General features: G+C 49.5%; 1 non-coding gene across 1 annotated transcript; it reads left to right on the forward strand.

The window, feature by feature from the left end:
* The first annotated feature begins 7,675 nt into the window (after positions 1-7,675).
* Positions 7,676-7,752, forward strand: TRNAN-GUU (transfer RNA asparagine (anticodon GUU)). Its single transcript has one exon. It is a non-coding gene; the product is annotated as a tRNA-Asn (tRNA).
* The last annotated feature ends 15,233 nt before the right edge of the window (positions 7,753-22,985 follow it).

Below are 22,985 nucleotides of genomic sequence, written 5' to 3' on the forward strand. Positions count from 1 at the left end.
CAGCACAAACAAGTTTGGTTAGTTGAGAGAAATGCACACATCTGACATTTTACTTTGTTGCTGTAGTCTCGTGGATTAAATGAAAAAAAAAGGCTTCATGAAACACAAAACACCCTAGCCATTTGAAGCTGCCCGAGCGTGTTGTTAACTAGAGAAGCATTCTTCTTGGCATACCCACCGACCCGGCCTCCGTGGCGCAATCGGCTAGCGCGTTCGGGTGTTAACCGAAAGGTTGGAGGTCCGACTCCTCGCGGTGGTGGCATTTTTTGGTTGTACCTGTAGTGTAGTAGTTGTCACGGTGCAGCACAAACAAGTTTGCTTAGTTGAGAGAAATGCGCACATCTGACATGTTACTTTTTTGCTGTAGTCTCGTGCATTAAATGAAAAAAAGGCTTCATGAAACACTAAACACCCTATCCATTTGAAGCTTCCCGAGGGTGTTATTAACAAGAGAAGCATTCGTCTTGGCATACCCCCCTACCCGGCCTCAGTGGCGCAATCGGCTAGCACGTTCAGCTGTTATCCGAAATATGGGAGTTCCGACTCCTCCCAGTGGTGTCATTTTTTGGTTGTAGCTCTGGTGTAGTAGTTGTCACGGTGCAGCACAAGCAAGTTTGGTTATTTGAGAGAAATGCACACATCTGTCATTTTACTTCGTTGCGGTAGTCTTGTGGATTAAATGAAAAAAAAAATGCTTCATGAAACACTAAACGTCCTAGCCATTTGAAGCTTCCTGAGCGTGTTGTTAGCTAGAGAAGCTTTCTTCTTGGCATACCCCCCGACCCGGCCTCTGTGGCGCACTCGGCTAGCGCGTTCGGGTGTTAACCGAAAGGTTGGAGGTCTGACTCCTCCCGGTGGCGGCATTTTTAGGTTGTAGCTGTAGTGTAGTAGATGTCACTGTGCATCACAAGCAAGTCTGGTTAGTTAAAAGAAATGCACACATTTTCCATTTTACTTTGTTGCTATTGTCTCGTGGATGAAATAAAAAAAAAATGCTTCATGAAACACTAAACGTCCTAGCCATTTGAAGCTTCCCGAGCGTGTTTTAAGCTAGAGAAGCTTTCTTCTTGGCATACCCCCCGACCCTGCCTCCGTGGCGCAATCGGCTAGCGCGTTCGGGTGTTAACCGAAAGGTTGGAGGTCCGACTCCTCCCAGTGGTGGCATTTTTTGGTTGTACCTGTAGTGTAGTAGTTGTCACGGTGCAGCACAAACAAGTTTGGTTAGTTGAGAGAAATGCACACATCTGACATTTTACTTTGTTGCTGTAGTCTCGTGGATTAAATGAAAAAAAAAGGCTTCATGAAACACAAAACACCCTAGCCATTTGAAGCTGCCCGAGCGTGTTGTTAACTAGAGAAGCATTTTTCTTGGCATACCAACCGACCCGGCCTCCGTGGCGCAATCGGCTAGCGCGTTCGGGTGTTAACCGAAAGGTTGGAGGTCCGACTCCTCGCGGTGGTGGCATTTTTTGGTTGTACCTTTAGTGTAGTAGTTGTCACGGTGCAGCACAAACAAGTTTGCTTAGTTGAGAGAAATGCACACATCTGACATGTTACTTTTTTGCTGTAGTCTCGTGCATTAAATGAAAAAAAGGCTTCATGAAACACTAAACACCCTATCCATTTGAAGCTTCCCGAGCGTGTTATTAACAAGAGAAGCATTCGTCTTGGCATACCCCCCTACCCGGCCTCAGTGGCGCAATCGGCTAGCACGTTCAGCTGTTATCCGAAATATGGGAGTTCCGACTCCTCCCCGTGGTGGCATTTTTTGGTTGTAGCTCTGGTGTAGTAGTTGTCACGGTGCAGCACAAGCAAGTTTGGTTATTTGAGAGAAATGCACACATCTGTCATTTTACTTCGTTGCGGTAGTCTTGTGGATTAAATAAAAAAAAAATGCTTCATGAAACACTAAACGTCCTAGCCATTTGAAGCTTCCTGAGCGTGTTGTTAGCTAGAGAAGCTTTCTTCTTGGCATACCCCCCGACCCGGCCTCTGTGGCGCACTCGGCTAGCGCGTTCGGGTGTTAACCGAAAGGTTGGAGGTCCGACTCCTCCCGGTGGTGGCATTTTTTGGTTGTACCTGTAGTGTAGTAGATGTCACTGTGCATCACAAGCAAGTTTGGTTAGTTGAGAGAAATGCACACATTTTCCATTTTCCTTTGTTGCTATAGTCTCGTGGATGAAATGAAAAAAAAAATGCTTCATGAAACACTAAACACCCTAGCCATTTATGCTGCCCGAGCGTGTTGCTAGCTTGAGAAGCATTCTTCTTGGCATACCCACCGACCCGGCCTCCGTGGCGCAATCGGATAGCGCGATCGGCTGTTAACCGAAAGGTTGGACGATCGCGTCCTCCCGGTGGTGGCATTTTTTGGTTGTACCTGTAGTGTAGTAGTTGTCACGGTGCAGCACAAACAAGTTTGGTTAGTTGAGAGAAATGCACACATCTGACGTTTTACTTTGTTGCTGTAGTCTCGTGGATTAAATGAAAAAAAGGCTTCATGAAACACTAAACACCCTAGCCATTTGAACCTGCCCGAGCGTGTTATTAACAAGAGAAGCATTCGTCTTGGCATACCCCCTACCCGGCCTCAGTGGCGCAATCGGCTAGCACGTTCAGCTGTTATCCGAAATATTGGAGTTCCGACTCCTCCCCGTGGTGGCATTTTTTGGTTGTAGCTCTGGTGTAGTAGTTGTCACGGTGCAGCACAAGCAAGTTTGGTTATTTGAGAGAAATTCACACATCTGTCATTTTACTTCGTTGCTGTAGTCTTGTGGATTAAATGAAAAAAAATGCTTCATGAAACACTAAACGTCCTAGCCATTTGAAGCTTCCCGAGCGTGTTTTAAGCTAGAGAAGCTTTCTTCTTGGCATACCCCCCGACCCTGCCTCCGTGGCGCAATCGGCTAGCGCGTTCGGGTGTTAACCGAAAGGTTGGAGGTCCGACTCCTCCCAGTGGTGGCATTTTTTGGTTGTACCTGTAGTGTAGTAGTTGTCACGGTGCAGCACAAACAAGTTTGGTTAGGTGAGAGAAATGCACACATCTGACATGTTACTTTTTTGCTGTAGTCTCGTGCATTAAATGAAAAAAAGGCTTCATGAAACACTAAACACCCTATCCATTTGAAGCTTCCCGAGCGCGTTATTAACAAGAGAAGCATTCGTCTTGGCATACCCCCCTACCCGGCCTCAGTGGCGCAATCGGCTAGCACGTTCAGCTGTTATCCGAAATATGGGAGTTCCGACTCCTCCCCGTGGTGGCATTTTTTGGTTGTAGCTCTGGTGTAGTAGTTGTCACGGTGCAGCACAAGCAAGTTTGGTTATTTGAGAGAAATGCACACATCTGTCATTTTACTTCGTTGCGGTAGTCTTGTGGATTAAATGAAAAAAAAAATGCTTCATGAAACACTAAACGTCCTAGCCATTTGAAGCTTCCTGAGCATGTTGTTAGCTAGAGAAGCTTTCTTCTTGGCATACCCCCCGACCCGGCCTCTGTGGCGCACTCGGCTAGCGCCTTCGGGTGTTAACCGAAAGGTTGGAGGTCCGACTCCTCCCGGTGGTGGCATTTTTTGGTTGTACCTGTAGTGTAGTAGTTGTCACGGTGCAGCACAAACAAGTTTGGTTAGTTGAGAGAAATGCACACATCTGACATTTTACATTGTTGCTGTAGTCCCGTGGATTAAATGAAAAAAAATGCTTCATGAAACAGTAAACACCCTAGCCATTTAAGCTGCCCTAGCGTGTTGTTAGCTAGAGAAGCATTCTTCTTAGCATACCCACCGACCCGGCCTCCGTGGCGGAATCGGCTACCACGTTCGGCTGTTATCCGAAAGGTTGGAGGTCCGACTCCTCCCGGTGGTGGCATTTTTTGGTTGTACCTGTAGTGTAGTAGTTGTCACGGTGCAGCACAAGCAAGTTTGGTTATTTGAGAAAAATTCACACATCTGTCATTTTACTTCGTTGCTGTAGTCTTGTGGATTAAATGAAAAAAAAATGCTTCATGATACACTAAACGTCCTAGCCATTAGAAGCTTCCTGAGCGTGTTGTTAGCTAGAGAACCTTTCTTCTTGGCATACCCCCCGACCCGGCCTCTGTGGCGCACTCGGCTAGCGCGTTCGGGTGTTAACCGAAAAGTTGGAGGTCCGACTCCTCCCGGTGGTGGCATTTTTTGGTTGTACCTGTAGTGTAGTAGTTGTCACGGTGCAGCACAAACAAGTTTGGTTAGTTGAGAGAAATGCACAAATCTGGCATTTTACTTTTAGCTGTTGTCTCGTGGATTAAATGAAAAAAAGGCTTCATGAAACACTAAACACACTAGCCATTTGAAGCTGCCCGAGCGTGTTGTTAACTAGAGAAGCATTCTTCTTGGCATACCCCCCTACCCGGCCTTCGTGGCGCAATCGGTTAGCGCGATCGGCTGTTAACCGAAAGGTTGGAGGATCGCGTCCTCCCGGTGGTGGCATTTTTTGGTTGTACCTGTAGTGTAGTAGTTGTCACGGTGCAGCACAAACAAGTTTGGTTAGTTGAGAGAAATGCACACATCTGACATTTTACTTTGTTGCTGTAGTCTCGTGGATTAAATCAAAAAAGGCTTCATGAAACACTAAACACCCTAGCCATTTGAACCTGCCCGAGCGTGTTATTAACAAGAGAAGCATTCGTCTTGGCATACCCCCCTACCCGGCCTCAGTGGCGCAATCGGCTAGCACGTTCAGCTGTTATCCGAAATATTGGAGTTCCGACTCCTCCCCGTGGTGGCATTTTTTGGTTGTAGCTCTGGTGTAGTTGTTGTCACGGTGCAGCACAAGCAAGTTTGGTTATTTGAGAGAAATGCACACATCTGTCATTTTACTTCGTTGCGGTAGTCTTGTGGATTAAATTAAAAAAAATGCTTCATGAAACACTAAACGTCCTAGCCATTTGAAGCTTCCTGAGCGTGTTGTTAGCTAGAGAAGCTTTCTTCTTGGCATACCCCCCGACCCGGCCTCTGTGGCGCACTCGGCTAGCGCGTTCGGGTGTTAACCGAAAGGTTGGAGGTCCGACTTCTCCCGGTGGTGGCATTTTTTGGTTGTACCTGTAGTGTAGTAGTTGTCACGGTGCAGCACAAAGAAGTTTGGTTAGTTGAGAGAAATGCACACATCTGACATTTTACATTGTTGCTGTAGTCTCGTGGATTAAATGAAAAAAATGCTTCATGAAACAGTAAACACCCTAGCCATTTAAGCTGCCCTAGCGTGTTGTTAGCTAGAGAAGCATTCTTCTTGGCATACCCACCGACCCGGCCTCCGTGGCGGAATCGGCTACCACGTTCGGCTGTTATCCGAAAGGTTGGAGGTCCGACTCCTCCCGGTGGTGGCATTTTTTGGTTGTACCTGTAGTGTAGTAGTTGTCACGATGCAGCACAAGCAAGTTTGGTTAGTTGAGAGAAATGCACACATCAGACATTTTACTTTGGTGCTGTAGTTTCGTGGATTAAATGAAAAAAAATGCTTCATGGAACAGTAAACACCCCAGCCATTTAAGGTGCCCGAGCGTGTTTTTAGCTAGAGAAGCATTCTTCTTGGCATACCCACCGACCCGGCCTCCGTGGCGCAATCGGCTACCACGTTCGGCTGTTATCCGAAAGGTTGGAGGTCCGACTCCTTCCGGTGGTGGCATTTTTTGGTTGTACCTGTAGTGTAGTAGTTGTCACGGTGCAGCACAAGCAAGTTTGGTTAGTTGAGAGAAATGCACACATCGGACATTTGACTTTGGTGCTGTAGTTTCGTGGATTAAATGAAAAAAATGCTTCATGAAACAGTAAACACCCTAGCCATTTAAGCTGCCCGAGCGTGTTGTTAGCTAGAGAAGCATTCTTCTTGGCATACCCACCGACTCGGCCTCCGTGGCGCAATCGGCTACCACGTTCGGCTATTATCCGAAAGGTTGGAGGTCCGACTCCTCCCGGTGGCGGCATTTTTAGGTTGTAGCTGTAGTGTAGTAGATGTCACTGTGCATCACAAGCAAGTTTGGTTAGTTAAAAGAAATGCACACATTTTCCATTTTACTTTGTTGCTATTGTCTCGTGGATGAAATGAAAAAAAAATGGTCCATGAAACACTAAACGCCCTAGCGATTTAAGCTGCCCGAGCGTGTTGTTAGCTAGAGAAGCATTCTTCTTGGCATACCCACCGACCCGGCCTCCGTGGCGCAATCGGCAGCCACGTTCGGCTGTTATCCGAAAGGTTGGATGTCCGACTCCTCCCGGTGGTGGCATTTTTTGGTTGTAGCTGTAGTGTAGTAGTTGTCACGGTGCAGCACAAGCAGGTTTGGTTAATTCAGAGAAATGCAGGCATCGGACATTTTACTTTGGTGCTGTAGTTTCGTGGATTAAATGAAAAAAATGCTTCATGAAACAGTAAACACCCTAGCCATTTGAAGCTGCCTGAGCGTGTTGTTAACTAGAGAAGCATTCTTCTTGGCATACCCCCCTACCCGGCCTCCGTGGCGCAATCGGCTAGCGCGTTCGGGGGTTAACCGAAAGTTTGGAGGTCCGACTCCTCCCGGTGGTGGCATTTTTTGGTTGTACCTGTAGTGTAGTAGTTGTCACGGTGCAGCACAAACAAGTTTGGTTAGTTGAGAGAAATGCACACATCTGACAGTTTACTTTTAGCTGTAGTCTCGTGGATTAAATGAAAAAAGGGCTTCATGAAACACTAAGCACCCTAGCCATTTGAAGCTGCCCGAGCGTGTTGTTAACTAGAGAAGCATTCTTCTTAGCATACCCCCCTACCCGGCCTCCGTGGCGCAATCGGCTAGCGCGTTCGGGTGTTAACCGAAAGGTTGGAGGTCCGACTCCTCCCGGTGGTGGCATTTTTTGGTTGTACCTGTAGTGTAGTAGTTCTCACGGTGCGGCACAAGCAAGTTTGGTTATTTGAGAGAAATGCACACATCTGTCATTTTACTTCGTTGCTGTAGTCTTGTGGATTAAATGAAAAAAAAATGTTTCATGAAACACTAAACGTCCTAGCCATTTGAAGCTTCCCGAGCGTGTTGTAAGCTAGAGAAGCATTCTTCTTGGCATACCCCCCGACCCTGCCTCCGTGGCGCAATCGGCTAGCGCGTTCGGGTGTTAACCGAAAGGTTGGAGGTCCGACTCCTCCCGGTGGTGGCATTTTTTGGTTGTACCTGTAGTGTAGTAGTTGTCACGGTGCAGCACAAACAAGTTTGGTTAGTTGAGAGAAATGCACACATCTGACATTTTACTTTGTTGCTGTAGTCTTGTGGATTAAATGAAAAAAAAAGGTTTCATGAAACACAAAACACCCTAGCCATTTGAAGCTGCCCGAGCGTGTTGTTAACTAGACAAGCATTCTTCTTGGCATACCCACCGACCCGGCCTCCGTGGCGCAATCGGCTAGCGCGTTCGGCTGTTAACCGAAAGGTTGGATGTCCGACTCCTCCCGGTGGTGGCATTTTTTGGTTGTACCTGTAGTGTAGTAGTTGTCACGGTGCAGCACAAACAAGTTTGGTTAGTTGAGAGAAATGCACACATCTGACATTTTACTTTCTTCTGTAGTCTCGTGCATTAAATGAAAAATGGCTTCATGAAACACTAAACACCCTATCCATTTGAAGCTTCCCGAGCGTGTTGTTAGCTAGAGAATCTTTCTTCTTGGCATACCACCCGACACGGCCTCCGTGGCGCAATCGGCTAGCGCGTTCGGCTGTTAACCGAAAGGTTGGAGGTTCGAGTCCTCCCGGTGGGGGCATTTTTTAGTAGTAGCTGTAGTGTAGTAGATGTCACTGTGCATCACAAGCAAGTTTGATTAGTTGAGAGAAATGCACACATTTTCCATTTTACTTTGTTGCTATAGTCTCGTGGATGAAATGAAAAAAAAATGCTTCATGAAACACTAAACACCCTAGCCATTTATGCTGCCCGAGCGTGTTGCTAGCTTGAGAAGCATTCTTCTTGGCATACCCACCGACCCGGCCTCCGTGGCGCAATCGGTTAGCGCGATCGGCTGTTAACCGAAAGGTTGGAGGATCGCGTCCTCCCGGTGGCGGCATTTTTGGTTGTAGCTGTAGTGTAGTAGTTGTCACGGTGCAGCACAAGCAAGTTTGTTTAGTTGAGAGAAATGCACACATTTTCCATTTTACTTTGTTGCTATAGTCTCGTGGATGAAACGAAAAAAATGCTTCATGAAACACTAAACACCCTAGCCATTTAAGCTGCCCGAGCGTGTTGTTAGCTAGAGAAGCATTCTTCTTGGCATACCCCCCGACCCGGCTTTTTTGGCGCAATGGATTCCACTTCCGGCCACCGAGCGTGACGGACGTGATTATCATCGGCTCCCAAGGAGCGGATTCAGCGGCCCAGCTGGGCCGTGGTATCAGGAGCACGGAAAGGCCTGCCAAGGATTATGAACTGGTTCTACCGCATCTGCCTACAGGTTCGAGTGTTTTGCATACTGTTTTTTTGCATGGCGACATAAAAGCCAGGCCGTACCGGGTGGAGCACTTTCGAGACTCCCTCGCTCGTCTTTCACTGCTGCCGGAAGTGGTTGCCCTCGGGGCATACCAAATGAATCACGTGTGGGCAGTAACGTTTAAAGGTGAAGAGGCGAATGCGAAGATTTTGCAAGCTCAAGCTTTGGAAGTGAAGGAACACCGATGCGTGGTCATTGACTCCTGTAACCAAGGCATCAGGTTGAAACTTTTCTGGCTGCTTCACGGCGTGCACGACGATAATGTGCGAGCGGCGTTGGCGGCTTTTGGAAAAGTTACGGAAATATCAAGAGACAAGTGGAAAGTGCAAGAGTGTGTCGACAAGGCTTCAACGACTGGAACTGTCACGCTGAAGCTCAAAGTGGGCGTTACCATTGAGGACCTGCCGCATCAGCTTCGGGTCGCCGAGGACGTCGCTCTCGTCCACGTCCCAGGCAGAGCCCCGCTTTGCCTCCGGTGCCGCGGGAAAGAACATATACGTCGTGAGTGTCGTGTGCCGCGCTGCAGGCTGTGTCGTCGCTACGGCCATGACGAGTCCCAGTGTGCGCGCACGTATGCCAACGTTGCAGGCGCCGTGCCGAGTGAAGTGGCAGGCGAGCACTTGATGGACGCAGTGGACGCCGAGGAAACTAGCAGTGGAATCACTGAGGATGCAGAGCAGAAAGAAGAATCCTCTGAGAAGACCCCTGCCCTCAAAGAACACTGTGAGTCAGATGTGATTGTTCCGTTGCCGAATGTTGCTGGGACCGAGACACCCGCGAAAGAAGACGGCAATGCCAGTGCTGCAAGCCCAGCTTCGGCTACGCAATACAGTGAGGAACAGGGGGACACTGAAGCTGAGATGCCAGCTGCTTCTACTTTGCCTGTGAAGCGTGTGCACGAAGACAGTGTGAACGAGGGATCAACTCAAGGAGGAGCGGAAAATGGAAAGCCTCCACTGAAGGCAGCCCCCCTTCGCCGGTCGGCCTTCAAGCCAAGGCCAAACGTGCCTCCAGACCGCAGAACTGTGTCACCTGTGCCTCCGCCATAGCGGGGGTACCCTTTTCGGTCGAGACCTTACAAGCCCTGTCCATGATCGGGAGCAGCGCTAGGAACGACAGGCGGACTCGCCAAAACGGAAGAATGGTCATCCCCTGCAACAGATCAACCGCAATGCTGTCTTTCTGCAGAAGAGATCTGAATGAAATGTTTCGCAATTTATAATTTCTTGAGATGGCGATCAATTTATCCACTAGCTTGCGCGTAGCCACGCTAAATGTGAGAGGGCTGTCAACGCGCCGGAGACAACAGCAGCTGAACCGCCTTCTGCTGGAAAATGAAATTATTGATGTGCTAGCAGTTCAAGAGAGCAAAATGGAAAGCGAACAACAAACAAAGAAAATGGCTGAAATATATCGTTCTAGATATAGTGTTTACGTGTGTCATGCGGTTGAAAGATCGGGGGGATGTGTCATTTTCATCCGAAATTGCATAGAGTGTGTACAGTTTGTGTTCTCGTGTGAGAGTGGACGGCTTTTGATATGTGATTTCAGTTTTTCTAGATTGGACTGGAGAGTGATCTGCGTTTATGCGCCGTCAAGAACGTTTGAGCGCGAAGAGTTTTTTCAATATATGAAATCCTTCCTAATACATGAGAGGCGTGTTTTCCTGCTTGGCGACTTCAACTTTGTCTGTAGACCGGAAGATAGAACAACAAACCGTGTCCTTCGTGACAAGGGTGCAGAGTTACTTATCCACATTTTTAATGAGGCAGAGCTTGAAGATGCTGGCTTTATATTGACGCATGAAGGCCAAGCAAATTCACGCACTTTCAAGGTAGCTGTCATGCAAGGTTGGACCGAATATATGTTCCCATTGATTGTGTGCCCTTGTGCTCAGAATATCAAACACTTCCCATGAGCTTTAGTGACCACTCCCTTGTAATGATTACTCTAGGCATGAAAAGTAAGGCAACAAAGTTCAATTGGGAGCTATGGAAATTTAATGAAAACCTGCTGCTGGATGAACAGTTTATCACTAAAGTGAAAGAATATATTACGCGTATGTTACAAAATGACTTATTTTATACAAGCATGGGAGCAGTTTAAGTGCGATATAAAGATAGCTGCTATTGACCGAGCATGCACTCTTCGACGTAAAGAAAAAGAACAAGAAAAAGAGCTTCGTAGCACACTTGAATACATGCTTAGTATGGAGAGCGTTAAGCCTGGCTTGTTCGCCCAAGATATAAAAGAGATAAAAACCAAACTTGAGGTGATAGACGAAGAGAAGTATCGCGGTGCGGTGATAACGGCACGCAGCGAAACATTGTGGCTCGGAGAGACGCCCACGAAAAGGGCACTTAGTGATGAAAAAAAGTACGCAGTGTCAAAAGAGATAGAAGAAATCTGCTCTCAGAACGTAGTTATCTCGGAAAAAAAACGATTGAACGGGCGTTTGTAGAATTTAACAGGGAACTGTTTAGCCTGAAAACACCTGACATTGAACGCTTCAGAAACGACTTTCTGTCGCTGATGCCAAGAGTGGAAGACGAAGTAGCGCAGAGACACTTGAAGCAAGTATTACTTCCGAGGAAATTGAGGCCGTTATCGGGGAATTAAATTCCAATAAGTCACCCGAACCAGGTGGTGTTGGTGCTGCCATATACAAGGCCTTTCAAACTGAAATGGCTTTTTTACTAGAAAGAGTTATAAGTGAATGCTACGAAAAGAACTTACCTCCTTCGTCTTTTCGAATGTCACAAGTTGTACTAATCCTGAAAACAGATGACCCAGTTAAGCTTCAGTCTGTAGCATCTTACCGTCCTATAAGTCTAACGAATGTGAATGACCACGTAGCCATGATGCAATTAGACCTCCACAAAGAATTTGATAAAGTGGTACATGAAATATTGTTCTCTGTTTTAGAGTATGTCAATGCTGGTTCCGTGATTACAAATGACGTGAAAATGGTTTACGAGTGCTGTTCAGCGAGACTTGTCGTGAATAAACATTTAACCGACTGTATACCTGTTCAGTCATCAGTAATGCAGGGCTGTCCTCTTTCTCCCCTTTTGTTTGCGCTTTATCTGAAGCCTTTCTGTTTAAGATTGCTTACAAGGCCAAACATACGTGGTTATAGATTTTTTCAAAGTGAAGTTCGGGATTTGGCATACGCGGACGATATTGCGGTTTTTTGTACGGAACATGAGAGCGTGCAAGAAGTTGTAAAAGAACCCATTGCTTTTTGCACTGCAAGTGGAATTGAAATTAGTTGGGCAAAGTGTTTAGGATTTTGGCTTGGAAACTGGCAATACGCGCATGAAATGTTCTCCATTATGGAATGGACAATAACGCCAGGCAATTACCTTGGTGTGCCACTAAAGCATTAACGTGAAAGCAAGGAATGTTGGGCCGGTGAAGTTGAGCAAGTGAAAACCCAAATAAACAAATGTGGAGGACATAACTTTTCTATGTTCGCAAGAGCTACCGTTTGCAATATGTTCCTAGTTGCAAAACTTTTTTACATCCTGCAAGTGTTATCTATGTCGAGAATTTCTGCTCAAAAACTGCATAGGGTATTTGCCACGTTTGTGTGGGCTTCAACATGGGAGCGTACCAGTCGATGCAATCTGTTTCATACGGTGCATAACGGTGGACTGGGATTGTCACATTTATACTTAAAGCAGATTGTAACCAGGTTCTTTTTTTTTTTTGCGCGAACAAAGCGATGTTTTTCTTAGAACGGTAATCCAGGTGCGATTGCGTGATTCACTGCCGGAATATGTAGTTTCGACTATGTCTACAGGGACAATGGCTCTAAGTGCTTTTCTTCGCGAAGTTGTCGCGTCCTTCCAAATAGTGAAGGCGAGATTTTCAAATGAGTATATGTGTACTATTACGCGAAAACGGCTGTACAAAGATTTATTGGAAACCCTTTTACCTGTGCCTCTTTATCGCGCTGTATATGCTTTGGGTCCGGAGCGGGACGTGTTGAAGAGAGTGAAAAGAATGCCCATCAGATCGTCCGCTAAATCTTTCTTTTTTAAATTGCATACCGGCACTCTTCCGGTGAAGGCATGGCTGGTAAGCAAAGGCCTTTTTGTGCCTTGGTCTGCTGACTGCTTAACTTGCAAAAAACTGGAATCCATAGAGCATATTTTCCTTGATTGTCACGATGCGGTTTTCTTGTGGGACGTGCTACAGCGTACTATTAAAAATGACTTACCAATAACGCCGTTTGGCATACGCTACCTTCCATGCGCCCAGCCAGGAGAAGTGCCCAGTGATTTATTAATGGTCTTGTGTATGCACAGCATATGGAGAACGCGAATGGATGTTCGCCATGAGCATGTTGTCGTACACCCAGCCCATCAGTATTTTGTTGAAAGTGTAATGTACACGCGTGATGTTTTCGGAGGGCAATCTGAACCCCCGGAATGGCTGCCAGTCTTGGACAAGCTCACGTCACTTAATCCATTCTATCACAAGAAACCTGTCAGATAGTGACTTGTGTTTTTAATTCCATGCGACTTCTCATCGTTCTTTGTAGTTGTCAAGTCGGTAATAAAGAAAAAAAAAAGCCTCCGTGGCGCAATCGGCTAGCGCGCTCGGCTGTTAACCGAATGGTTGGAGGTTCAAGTCCTCCCGTTGGCGGCATTTTTTTGGTTCTAGCTGCAGTGTAGCAGTTGTCACTGTGCAGCACAAGCAAGTTTGGTTAATTTAGAGAAACACACATATCTAACATTTTACTTTGTTGCTGTAGTCTCGTGGATTAAATGAAAAAAATGCTTCATGAAACACTAAAATCCCTAGCCATTTGAAGCTGCTCGAGCGTGTTGTTAGCTAGAGAAGCTTTCTTCTTGGCATACCTCCAGACCAGGCCTCCGTGGCGCAATTAGATTCCACTTCCAGCTTCGCTAGCGAACTAACGTGTGCATCATGGGCTCTGTAGGACCGGTTACAGCGGCCCAACTGCGTCGCGGAAACAGGTTTTCTTGCTCAGGTGACCAAGCTTACGAAGTTATTTTGCCCCGGCTTCCAACAGGTCATATTGTATTTAACACTCGTTTTTTTGCACGCCGATGTGACAGCGAGACCATACAAGGTCGAGAATTTTCGCGACGCGTTGGCTCAGTTGGGACTGCTCCCCGAGGTTATCGCCTTGGGGGCGTACCAAATGAATCACGTTTGGGCCATCACGTTCAAGAGTGACGACGGAATGAATCAGTTGCTGTCGTGCCGTGAACTAGCCGTGAAAGACCGTCGGTGCATTGTTGTCGATCCTGGTGACCAGGATGTTAGATTGAAAATTCACTGGATTTTGTACAACGTTCCCGATGAAGATGTGCGGACCGCCCTGGCTCCGTACGGCACAGTCACAAAAATTGCTAAGGAACGCTGGCGCGTACAAGGCGTGCTGGACAAAGGCTCTTCAACACGGTCAGTGTCCTTTAAGTTGAAGCCTGGTGTGACAATTGATGATTTGCCGCACCAGCTGCGCATTGCTGGAGAACAGGCTGTCATAGTCATTTCCGGCAGAGCTCCACTTTGCCTGAGGTGCCATACCACAGGACATGTCCAGCGTGAGTGCAAAGTTCCTCGTTGTACTTTATGCCGCCGCTTCGGACATCATGAAACTGAATGTGTCAAGACCTATGCAAATGTCACGGGGTCTATGACAAGACAAGACACCTCGGAGCTCGTCACGGACGAGGTTGAAGCCGAGGAAGCTGCGAGAACAGAATCGAACATACCGCAGTCAAATGCCAAGGATGCGGACGACACTGGGGGTGGTGCAGTGAAGTCTAGTGAAGACCGCGCCTGTGTGCCTGCACAGGCAGGTGCAGCCGAGACTGTGGGGGCATCAGATGGAGAAGGCAGTCAAGGCATTATAAGCATGCGAGAAAATGCAGCAGTTAACGAAGGCGGTATGGAGTACGACCAGTCATCCACGAACGTGGCACCAACAAAGAGGACCTATGACAAGGCCTGTGTTGAAGATTCGAGCCTGTCTACCCTCAGCGCCGACGAACCACCTCCCAAAACACCAGGACAGCGTCGGGCAACGCTTCGCCCGAAGCCCAACATCCCTCCGGACAAAAGGCCGGCGACGACTTCACCGACGTAGGAAAAATGGCTCGCCCTAGATTGACTCAAGGACGATTGGCCACTCACGACGGGTCTGCCAGCGAGGGTGTGCTGACGTTAAGTCAGTACACGCCGGACGACCCGCACACCTCTCGAGTGGACTCGAAATTTCGTAAGCGAGAACGTTTTCTGTATTCCTCATCTGTGTATAATGCGGTAGAAGGTGAACACCGAGCGGTTTGGTTATCTTGTGTTCATCAACGAAATGGCAGCTCAACCTGAAGCAACACTTCGATTTACCACGCTTAATGTAAGAGGCCTTGCAGCGAGGCAACGTCAGTATCAACTGAGTCGCCTCATGCTGGACAACGATTTGGACGCGATAGCAGTGCAAGAGACTAAGGTCGAAAGTGAAGCTCAGACAAACTGCATGGTCGAACCATTTAGAAATTGGTACAGTGTATGTGTATGCCATTCTGTTGGTACATCGGGAAGGTGTGCTATCTTCATCCGCAATTCTTTAGGTATTGTTGAAGAATCTGTTGCAGTGTTTAATACTGGACATTTTGTTATGTGTGATTTTTCATATCTTGATTTACAGTGGCGCGTACTGTGTGTGTATGCCGCAAATAAGGAAAATGAGCGCAAAGCATTTTTCAAAAATATTGAACCTTACTTGAATTCTAACAGATATACGATCCTTCTAGGGGATTTCAATTGCGTGTGTATGCCCGAGGACAGAGCTACTAACGCGATCATTCGGGATCAAAGTTCGTTGCTTTTGAGCTCAATCGTCCAAGAGCACAATCTCGAAGTCGTTGGGAGTGCTCTGTCAGGAGGAATCCGTCCTCAGTTCACGCACTTCCAACAAGTCAGCCACGCACGACCCGACAGAGCTTATGTGTCGGTTATCTTGGTGCCAATGATTAGTGCATACTTGGTTAAAAGCATCGCATTCAGCGACCATTGCATGGTGATGTTTACAGTAGGAACTAAGCCAAGCAGATCTAATTTCAACTGGAACCTTTGGAAACTAAATGTAAAGCTGCTTAGTGATGAAAGTTTCGCGCGTACAGTACAAGAAAAACTTTATAGTTTGTTTATGGGCGACAATAGGGACGTTATAGAGAAATCGGAGCGTTTCAAAGAAGAAATAAAAATGAGCGCAATCGAAAGAGCATGTGCACTACGACATAACGAGAAAACGGAGGAAAAAGAACTTCAAAGCCGATTAAATTCACTTCTGCGGCTAGAAAACGCACTGCCAGGCCAGTTTGCAACAGAAATAAAAGAAACAAAAATAGACTATGTAAGGCCGCAGTGAAAAGCGACTCGCACGTGGAGTCGAGCTGGCGGTCGAACCCCCCACGCGCCGAGGCCAAGGAGCGAGCGCTGTTGTTGTTGTTTTCTCCTTTTCTCCCCTTTTCTTGGGCGCGGGCGCGCGGGCGCGCGGGAGGCTTGGTTTGTATCGCCCCTTCGCCCCGAGGCGTCGCCAAGAAGCGAACGGCAGACGCATCCTTATCGGCCTGGAACAACAGCAGCACGCTTCTGCGAACCACTTTACGGCCAGCTCGTCCAGCGATGTCCCGCCTTTGCGCCAAGCATGGGTGCAGGGAGACGCCGTTAATGAAGCTTTTTGCACTGTCACAAGCGCTCACTAAATGTCCTGCAGAAGGCGACAATAGGCGCGACCCTCGGCCCTCCCAAGTAGGCAATCAGTCCAGCGGCCTCCCGCTGTGTCTCGAGACATTGGGTCCGAGCAACGGCGACATGTACACTGCTCTGGGACAGTGCCCCCCCCCCCCCGTTTCCTCGAACGGGACGGCGGGGTGGCCTAGTCTCCAGATCCCCCGCGGCGTTTCTTTCACAAAGGCGCCAGCTGCAAGGTCACGTCGCAAACACGCTGAGGAGGGGAGGCAAAGACAGGTGCCGTGTGAGAGGGTTTGGGGACCAGCGAGTGGAAAGAGTGTGTGTTTTGAATGTTGTATTTTTATTTGACGTAATGAAGGACCTGGGTCCGAGATTATTCCCAACCCGCTGGGGTTGTGGCATGTTTTTAAATAATTTGATTGGCTGCTTCATTTTCGAGGTGGATCACCTAAGGTGACCGCCCTTGGGTCTTTGTTGATGTCTGGTATCAAAAAGCGGTCCTCGGACCATGTTGGACAGTCAAGATTGAGGCTCCGTGCTTAGCACGTATTTACACCCCCTAGGCTTTAACCGAAACGCTCGGTAGGAAAGTAAGGGCCTGTAAAATGACTTCTCTGTGTGAGAGTCTTCATTTTCTTTTAAGTTACAGTTGTCTGTGTGACTTGTTGCTGTAACTTTGCCTGTGTATACTATTTTGCTTCTGTAAATATATATCTCGTCCTGACCATCATCAGATCATCGTCTTCTGCTTCTTACCTGCCTAAGATAGCTAAACATCACTGGCGCAGCACGACAGGGTTCGGCAACCAGCGACCACGAGCATCACCCAGAGCACCCAGGCCCTGGGAACCCACTAGGCAACAAGCGTCCGCACGTCCAGCCAGAAGCAGCAAGGTGATCCAGGCCCCGAACCAGAGGCAGCGTTCTGGGGAAGGACTCCGACAAGACGGCGGCACCAAGGGACGGAGGCCCGAACTGGCGACACCAGCACGGGTAAGCGGGATTTCTTGCGCTTTGTTGAAGTGACTATGGCTCAAGTGTAAAGTGGCGTATGGTTTTAACACGGAGCATGATGGCGAGCGTAGGGGAGAGAGAGACAGGGGGAGATATAACAGATGACAGCGAGCAGTCGCAGCAAGCGACAACTCAGCCTGTAGCAGGAGCGCTACGTGAAGTAGCGGAGATGTCGGTATCCGATGCGGTTGCAATTCGCCGCATGGAACTAGATTTTGAGCTGGAAAAATTGAAAATTCTTTCACAGGAACGCCTAGAGTTACAGAAACTTGGGCTAGATTCAGCGGTTGCAATGGCGATAGCGGGAAGCGGGCAGACGTCTGTAAGGTCAGACATTGACGATCAGCGTCGAATGGGGCCCGATCCAGTCTCCCAATGCGCTAAAGTCCTTAAGGGACTGAAGCTGCCGTGTGACGCGGACGTGCCGTTATGGTTCGAGGAAGTCGAGAGAATTTTCACGACGTACAAGGTGCCAAACGAAAGCCGCGTTCACTTAATCATGCCAGCACTAGCTGAGCGTGTTAGGTACCTTCTCCGTAACCTCGGGGACGATGAGTGTGGTAGCTACGAGTCGGTAAAAACAGCCGTTTTAAAGGAGCTGAAGCTTAACCCCTCAGAATACCTCGAACGCTTTGAGCGCGCGACGAAACGCCGCGATGAAACTTGGGCGCAGTTCACCTCGCGCACTAAGACGTACTTTCAGTACTACCCTCGGTCACGGGACATAGAAACCAAAGACGACCTGATACCATCGCAGATCGCATAAAGGGTAGCTTGAGCCCTGAGGGCTTAGAGTAAGTGCGTCTTCGTGAGTAGGAGAGGTGGCTAAAACCGGATGAAGTATTCGACGTTCTCCAAACGTTCGAACAGGCTAAGGTCAAGGGGCGCGCAGCGAAACAAATTGTTGTGTATGTGGAAAAACCGAAGGGACCCCCGTAAACGGCGAACAATGATAGCAAACGGCCAATTCAGTGTTATGAGTGCCGCGCATCTGGCCACCGAGCCAAGGAATGCCCTCGCGCTTCACAAAACGTGCAGAAGGAGAAACGCGCTCGAGCTCAAAAAGTAGCTGTAGCCAACGTAGAGGCATACGAAACACCGGCGTCAGTAACCTCCCAGACAACCCTAGTAGCAGAGATGAAAACGCCCCAGTCATTCGACGAGGTAAGCAAATCGAAGCTACAGCAGGTGGAGATTGAGTGCGCAGGGATACCGGCGACAGCTATAATTGATACCGGTAGCGAGATAATCGTGGTTAGGGAAGGCCTCGTACAAAGTATATGTCGGGAGCCATCCGGCTCGATAAAGCTAGTTTCGGCTTTTGGGGAGACGGTTAACGCAAAACTGGTCACTTTTGCGGTAAGCATCAGGCGGCCCACTGCACACATAGCAGGGCCCGAGGCAGTAGACATTGTATGCGCGCTTTCTGATAAGCTGGCGGAGGGAGTGGATTGTTTGCTCTCCAGGGAGGATTGGGAACTGCTTTCGGAGATGGACAGTCGTTACGAGGCACTTGTTATGAATAAGGCCTGCCCTCTGTCTGAAGCAGTTAACGCGTCTGTCACCATGACGGAGCAGAGCGCAAAGCTGAGCTCTACATCACACGAGGAGCAAGCGGCTGGGCCTGAGACAGACAAACTAATGAGTGATGAGCAGGGTGTGGCGACGGAACAGCCCTGTGAAGTAGATCTGGAAGAAAGCGAGAAGGAAGATGTAATCTCGATCCAGGATGACGCGGTCGCAGCCCTAAAACAGCGCCAGGTATTCAGATCCGACGAAACCTTAAAGAAAGCGTGGGCTGACGCAAAGGCAGGGAAGGCAGGCATGTTTGTTTCAGACGGCTTGTTGTATCGCTGGGACTCGATCTCCTGTAGCAAAGTGAAGCAGCTTGTGCTCCCCCTTAGCAGACGTGACGAGGTACTCTGCCTTGCGCATGAGTCCCTTTGGGGAGGCCATTTGGGGCCACGGATGACAAAGACCAGAATTAAGTACAGCTTTTTCTAGCCAGGCTTAGAAGGGGACGTAACGCGACACTGCAGGACATGTCACGGCTGTCAAGTGCGCTCAGACAGGTTAATTAAAGATAGGGTTCCCATCACGCCTCTCACCAGACCCGACCATCCGTTTCAGGTCGTAAATGTCGATATAATCGGGCCGCTCGATGTTCCGTCGAGCAGGGGTCATAGGTACGCTCTCTGCCTCGTTGACTTGTGCACGCGGTGGCCGGAGGTAGTCTGTTTGCGATCCCTAACCGCTAGGGCAACATGCGACGCCTTGCTCACGATTTTCAGCCGCACAGGCATACCTGAGGTAGTCTGTTCAGATCAGGAAACGAACTTCACGGCGCAGCTGACGTGTGAGATGTTAGCAAGCCTGGGATGCGCACCGCGTTTTTCGACTCCTGAGCATCCGGAGAGCAACGGGACAGTGGAAAGGTGGAACCGCGTTTTGAAGAACATGTTGTTCCATGTTATTGAGAAAGATCCCAAGAACTGGGATAGACTGGTCCCGTTCGTTCTCTGGGCGTACAGGCAAGTCCCCCATGACACTACAGGCGTGGCGCCGTTTCGGCTCTTATTCGGTAGAAACCCTATCGCACCGCTAGCAATTCTGCAGCGAACATGGACAGGCCAGCAACCCCTCCCGAACACACTCAGGGAAGAACCCGCGAAGTATTTGCGACAGCTACGCGAGCAGCTAGAAGTAGCAGCAGAAGTAGCGGGTTTTACGGCGAGCGCGCATCAGGGAAGTTACGCGCAGGCGTATAACAGGCGCGACGGAGCAAGACGTTTGTCGTCGGAGACCAGGTATTGCTCTTTGACACAGACCCTGGCAGTAAAATGGCCCCCAAATGGCTCGGTCCATTTGTCGTAACCGCGCAAGAGAGGCAGAACTCGTACAGAATCGACAAGGGAAAAAAGGCTACAGCGATAGTGCATGCGAACAGGCTGCGACCCTACTACGCACGTGTCAGCCATGTCGGAGTGGTTCTCGAGGAAGACGAGGAGTTTGGTGAAATCGAGTACACCCCTCGGTTTGTGCCTGAGAGATGTGGTGGTTGTCTGATAGATGCGGAGAAACTCGCACACCTACCTACTCAGGACCGCCTCGAGATCTCGGAGGTGTTTGCCGCTTACGCTGATTTGTTCAGCGAAACGCTGGGAGTCGCACGAGTTGGGGCACATAAGATGGAGCTGCACGAAGGCCACCAGCTCAAACGCACTTTCCCATATCGCGTGCCGGAGTTATTAAGGAGTGAGGTGAGCCGCCAGGTAAACGAGTTGCTAGACCTCGGGCTGGTGTATCCGGTGGAAAGCGGGTGCGCCCATCCCGTTGTATGCGTGGGTAAGAAGGATGGATCGGTGCGCATGTGTGTTGACTATCGCGCTTTAAACGCAGCGACGCGTACGGATGCCTTTCCAATGTCACCCCCTAAAGAGCTCATCATGAGGGTGGGCCGCGCTAGGTATATCACTCTTATCGACTTGCGACGCGGATACTGGCAGGTGCTGGTAGCTCCGGAGAGCCAACATCTGACCGCCTTCATAACTCACGAGGGACAATATGCTTGGCGCGTCATGCCGTTCGGGCTAAAGAACGCCGCGGCCACCTTTCAGCGGATAATGAACACCCTCCTCTCGAAACATCAGGCTTATGCGGCCGCATACCTCGATGACATCGCCATTTTCTCTTCCTCGTGGACTGAACACTTGCGGCAATTAGAAATAATTTTTGATTTGTTGCGCGACGCCAAGCTTAAAGTTAGCCGGGAAAAGTGTCAGGTCGCACAGGCCCACATTAAGTACTTAGGACACATAGTGGGAGGCGGAACCCATGGGCCCGACCCAGAAAAGATATCGGCCATTCGTGGGCTCGTGCCCCCCGCAACAAAGAGACAGCTACGGAGGCTGCTAGGCTTATGTGGTTACTACCGCGATTACTTTGAAGAATACGCCGAGGTGGCCGCACCACTCACGTCTTTGACGAGGCGAGGGGTACCTAACACGATTCCGTGGAGCCAGGAAGCGCAAAACGCGCTCGACAGGCTCAAGTCAGCTCTGTGCGAAGCTGTATTGCTGAACACCCCCGACATTAAAAGGTTATATTGGCTGTTCACCGACGCGTCCGACGTTGCAGCGGGGGCTTGTTTGGCGCAGATGGGAGACGAGGGACGGGAAAGGCCGATAGCGTTTGCCAGCCACCGATTCACGCCAACGCAGACCCGCTGGTCTACGATCGAGCGGGAATCATTCGCCATTATCTGGGCACTAAAGAAATTTGATCATTGGGTGTACGGGGCAGAAATTAACGTGGTGTCTGACAACAACCCCCTCTCCTATCTCACTACTAGTACGCCTCATGGGGCAAAACTCGCGCAATGGGCGCTGGCCCTACAGCGCTACAATGTGACGGTGACCCACAGGAAAGGGTCAAGCAATGGTAACGCCGACGCGGTAACCCGTGTCCCCAATGTGACTTGGGGCGTAGGGCAAGCACACGCTTGAGCCATGGCCTTTCGGCGACGCGTGAATGTTCCCGCGTACCCGGTGCAACGTGTGATGTGAACGGTGGAGTGCGCGTGAACTTGGCGTGATGACAGCCAATTGCTCGCGCGCGGGACTTTCACGAACACTGTCCGGTCCGCCGATGCGAATGTGTGATTTGTTTTGTGTTATACCCATCTTGTGTCGCGAGATTCATTTGGTGTTCCATTCACGTGCGAAGTGTCTTACATGTTTTGTTTTCTTCGCGGGTTGTTGCGGCCTTTGTTGTATTAGGCTGAAATGACCGGATTCCAAGCTCATTTACCCTCTTAGGAGGGACGTGCAAGGCCGCAGTGAAAAGCGACTCGCACGTGGAGTCGAGCTGGCGGTCGAACCCCCCACGCGCCGAGGCCAAGGAGCGAGCGCTGTTGTTGTTGTTTTTCTCCTTTTCTCCCCTTTTCTTGGGCGCGGGCGCGCGGGCGCGCGGGCGCGCGGGAGGCTTAGTTTGTTTCGCCCTTTCGCCCCGAGGCGTCGCCAAGAAGCGAACGGCAGACGCATCCTTATCGGCCGGGAACAACAGCAGCACGCTTTTGCGAACCACTTTACGGCCAGCTCGTCCAGCGATGTCCCGCCGTGGCGCCAAGCATGGGTGCAGGGAGACGCCGTTAATGAAGCTTTTTGCACTGCCACAAGCGCTCACTAAATGTCCTGCAGAAGGCGACAATAGGCGCGACCCTTGGCCCTCCCAAGTAGGCAATCAGCCCAGCGGCCTCCCGCTGTGTCGCGAGACATTGGGTCCGAGCAACGGCGACTGTACACTGCTCTGGGACAGTGCCCCCCCCCCTTTCCTCGAACGGGACGGCGGGGTGGCCTAGTCTCCAGATCCCCCGCGGCGTTTCTTTCACAAAGGCGCCAGCTGCAAGGTCGCGTCGCAAACACGCTGAGGAGGGGAGGCAAAGACAGGTGCCGTGTGAGAGGGTTTGGGGACCAGCGAGTGGAAAGAGTGTGTGTTTTGTATGTTGTATTTTTATTTGACATAATGAAGGACCTGGGTCCGAGATTATTCCCAGCCCACTGGGGTTGTGGCATGTTTTTAAATAATTTGATTGGCTGCTTCATTTTCGGGGCGGATCACCTAAGGTGACCGCCCTTGGGTCTTTGTTGATATCTGGTATCAAAAAGCGGTCCTCGGACCATTTTGGACAGTCAAGATTGAGGCTCCGTGCTTAGCACGTATTTACACCCCCTAGGCTTTAACCGAAACGCTCGGTAGAAAAG

This window comes from Amblyomma maculatum, chromosome 7, assembly GCF_055883805.1.
Source record: "Amblyomma maculatum isolate TAMU_Amacu chromosome 7, ASM5588380v1, whole genome shotgun sequence".
In the NCBI taxonomy this organism is placed as follows: Eukaryota; Metazoa; Arthropoda; class Arachnida; order Ixodida; family Ixodidae; genus Amblyomma; species Amblyomma maculatum.